Source organism: Panthera leo, chromosome A2, assembly GCF_018350215.1.
Source record: "Panthera leo isolate Ple1 chromosome A2, P.leo_Ple1_pat1.1, whole genome shotgun sequence".
Classification (NCBI taxonomy): Eukaryota; Metazoa; Chordata; class Mammalia; order Carnivora; family Felidae; genus Panthera; species Panthera leo.
This window is the reverse complement of record NC_056680.1, coordinates 107,679,274-107,683,640: the sequence shown is the minus strand read 5'-3', so window position 1 is coordinate 107,683,640 and position 4,367 is coordinate 107,679,274. Positions and strand designations below refer to the sequence as shown.

General features: G+C 36.4%; 1 long non-coding RNA gene across 1 annotated transcript; it reads left to right on the top strand.

The window, feature by feature from the left end:
* The first annotated feature begins 2,471 nt into the window (after positions 1–2,471).
* LOC122213491 lies at positions 2,472–2,869 on the top strand. Its single transcript, XR_006199545.1, has 3 exons — positions 2,472–2,569; positions 2,651–2,715; positions 2,809–2,869. It is a non-coding gene; the product is annotated as an uncharacterized LOC122213491 (long non-coding RNA).
* Positions 2,870–4,367: the final 1,498 nt, after the last annotated feature.

Below are 4,367 nucleotides of genomic sequence, written 5' to 3'. Positions count from 1 at the left end.
GACAAATGCCAGTGAATAAAGAATGCTAGTACATGAGGGTATAATTGAAATAATCAACCATAAAAATAATATTTTCTGGGGCAGCTGAATGGCTCAGTCAGTAAATCATCTAACTCTTGAATGCAGCTCACGTCATGATCTCATGGTTCATGAGTTCAAGCCCCACACCAGACTCTGCACTGACAGCATGGAGCTTGCTTGGAATTCTCTCTCTTCTTCTCTCTCCTCCTCCCCTGCTCATGTGCTTTCTCTCTCTCAAATCAAATAAATAAAATTTTCAAATAATTAAAAAAAATATTTTCCAGAAACTTGAAATTTTACCTTAAAAATACATATGAATGTCCTCACAGTATACCTGTTTGCTTTAACATTTAAAAGTATGTTAGATAACCGTTAAGAAAAAAATAATTTAAAAAATAAATGCAAACAACTCCTCTTTGTTATTTAGAGTAATCCTGTATCATCCACTCCTTTGATTCCCCCATATTAAGATGGATGGAAAGATTGATCCGACATTTTGAGATCATCACTTTCAATGTTCTACTTTTCAGACTCAATATCACAGTACTTAAAAAAGCTAAGTTTGTAGAAGTGGAAGTTTACCAATGTGTACTTTTTGTTCACTGTTTTTTAGGCTCTCAGACTAATCATGAAACACTAACAGAAATATGCTGGCTTTGGCAGAGATAAAAGTTGTATAATTCTGGAGTTGGACAGGCTTCTATCTCAGTCACTTCCTATCTAAGTAGCCAACCACATTGTTTGGCACAGCCTTGGCACTCAGGAAATGGACATTGTTGTGATGGTGTTTTTTATATGATTTTCTTTAGTTTTGAATTTTGCGTATCTTAATGATACCTAATATCTTAGTCCCAGAAAGAATGTGATGCAATTTTGAGGACAGCTCCTTCCTTAAAAAAAACTAATATCTAACTTTCAATGTCATTTGCCCAATATTTTTCATTTCTTTCATTTACTCTTCCAAAAATACAGTTAAGAAAATGAAAAGCAAATGACGGCCTGGTAGAAACTATCCAAAACACATCTGTCAGACAAAAGATTTGAATCAAGAACATGTAGAGTTCCTACAAATCAATTCCAAAAAAAAAAAAAGAAAGAAAGAGAGAAAAAAAGCAGACAATCCAATCAAAGAAGAAACAAAAGACATCAACAGATACCTCAAAAAATAGTTTAAATGGTGAATAAAAACGTACTCATTATTAGAAAAATTCAAATTAAATCCACAACGAGATATTACTGCACACCTGTTAGAATGCCTAAAATTAAAAAGGCTGGCTATACCAAGTGTTTGAGAAAATGGAACATTTGGAACTCTCATACAATGCTCAAGGGAAAGGAAAATTGAATAATCACTTTGGAACAGAGTTTGGCAATTTCTTAAAAAGTTAAAATCACACTTTTCTATGGCTAGTCATTCTATTCCTAGGTACATGCTCTATAGAAATGAATGCTTATGTCTATACAAAGACTTGCACCTAAACGTTCAAAGCACCTTTATTTGTAATACCAAAGACTGGAAATGACTCAAGTGTTCCTCAACAGATGAATTGATACACAATCGCAGTGTGTCATACAATAAAAAGTATTTAACTGGTAAGGGACTGTTGAATAATCTAGCACCGATGGGTAGCTTCATGGTTAGAGAGAGTGGCTATAAAAAATGTAATTAGTTATGAAAATATTGTCATCTAAGTATGAAGCAGACAAATTGAAATGTGGCTGCCACTTATAGTTCTCAAAGGAAAACTGATTTCCTGGCAAGTAGTTATTCATTTTAGTGAATCCTGAGGAGACTTACAATAAACTCTCTCTCTCTCTCTCCCTCCCTCCCTTCTCTCTCTCTCTCTCTCTCTCTCTCAAAGTAAATAAATAAAAACATTTAAAAAACCTTAGCATATGTGCATATCATGTTTTGGCTATTTTCTTTCAATGCTAATTTGAAGCAAATAATGAATGACCTGGCTTTGTTATTTTTAGTATTACACAAATATAGTGTGTTTAACATTTTTGTGATAATCTTGTCAAATAGTATATATATTTTTAATTTTTTTAACTTTTATTCATTTTGAGACAGATCGTGAGTGGGGAGGGGCAGAGAGAGAGGATGACACAGAATTGGAAGCAGGCTCTGGGCTTTGAGCTGTCAGCACAGAGCCCAATGCTCTGTGCTCAGCGGACTCGAACTCAGCGGACTGCGAGATCATGACCTGAGCCGAAGTCGGACGCTTAACTGACTGAGCCACCCAGGTGCTCCTCACATATAATATTACTTTGTGTAATTTTTAAAGTATAAATGCTATACTTACATTTTTAAAAATTTGACACTAATTACAATGTAGTTTTAAGCACAACTGATATGAACAAAGTTGCATAATAAATTGATCTGCCTCTTATTTTTGTTTAACATCTGTTTGTTTGTTTGTTTGTTTCCAAACAAACAGGTTCCTCTCCCTTGGGCTCATGTCCTGAGAAGCCTCTGAACCCAATTAGCCTTGCTTTCCTTCACCTCTGCTTCTTCAGGACTTTTCAGAATTTCTTAAGCATTAAGGTAAAGGCTGTTTCCAAATTCGGAATTCCTTAAAGAAGGAGTCATTTAGTGCTCCTACTAAATGTTTTCCCACTGCTTCAGGTGCATATTGGATGTACTTGCTGACCCGTTTGTGGCTGTAGAGACCATGTTACAAGTGCTGGCTGGTGAGTTGTGAGTAGAACTGATCAGTATCAGGGTGGGGATCTGGGCACCTCCTTGTGACTTTCAGACCCATTTAGGATTTTTTTTTTCTTTAGGAATGATGATAAGAGAAGTCTCTGAATGACTGATGAACAGAAGCCCTCTGCCCCACTGATACACCTGTCACATAAGTAAGAAAATAATGAAAACTTATATGATTTTAAATCACTATGACTTTGAGGTCATTTGCTACCACAGCATGAAGAGCCTGTCTTGAATTGATGATATGGCATTGTAATATTACATTGTTACAGTGGCATTGCTTTAATATTCTTAGGAATGACTCTAATGACTGTAATGGTAGAATTTTTGCCATCGGAAAGGGAGCAAGAGATCCCATGCTGGGGAGTAATACACCTGAAAGCATGTTATATAAACAGCTACATTTTCAGCCTATCTGCAGGGTTGGTGGCTGATGATGGATATTCTGTGTTTTCATTTTTTGCTTGAGACCAAAAATGCAGGGTGTCAGCCGAAGACTATATCTGCTTCGAATATTTTTCTTTTCACGGCAATTTCTTAACATTCTGATTCTCAGACATTAAAAACAAAGGCAGCTGGTGGAAGCCATTGGACTGCACAGTCTGCTACTTGAAGCACAACACAACAGGAGGCTTTTTTTTTTCTCTCTGACAATCGGGATTAGTGCAAAAAGAGGTAAGTGGAAGCTACTTCACCATTATCACAAGGCTTAGAAATAAAACGCCCAAGTATACATTGATAACATTGCCCAAACCTCTCTGAAAAGAATTTCTGAAGGTTAAGTAGGAAAACTAAATCGTTAGAGTGATGACAGCACCTCACCAATAATTCTGTAAAATATGACTAATAGTATTGGAACAAGAATAAAGATTTTAGATTTTTTGGTGGGAAGGGAACACACACAAACACAATGACTAGTCTTCGGTTATAGGCAAATCAGATCTAAGTGCTTAATATGAAAGTCAGTTACCTGCCAGAGACTCAAAAACTTTTTACGAATAATTTTTCAAAGGTACTGTCAAATCTTTCCGTAAATAAAGCGAGATGTCAAATCAGCAAAGAATTAAAATGTATTTATTAAAAAAAAAAAAAGCTCAAGCAGAAGGGCATCTGATGTTTTACAGACATTCCAACACCTTCAGGAAATTTGAACTCACACCAAAGGGTCTGATAGTCATTTGAGTCTCCATCTGTAACTGGAACATGTGTGCACACAATGTACATTGAATCACTCCAGTGGAAAAAAAAACACCCTGGTTTTAAATTATAGAAGGCTTCGACCATTCTTCTTAACCACAAAGTCTTTGGCAGCTTGACACAGAGTGACTTAGAGTGATCTGGTCAGAAAGCTTCCTTTGGTGCTAGAAGCCACAGTGCTGAGCTACAAGCAACTGCTGCTCCAAGGACAGTGACTGCAAAGTAACCCAGAAGAAGTCTGAGACTGAGGGACAGTTTTGGAAGCAAACGAAGAGAGGCATTACTTGTTCTCTCTCATGTGTGGCAGATAGTCACTTCTCAGTCTAATAATTTGCTTCATGTTGTCAGCTAGATGCCCGGATTTGGATGTGCTGAAGTTAATTTTCACATTTGTTTTTTTGTAGCCAAAAGTATCCGTGCCATATCCAAGTTCTTG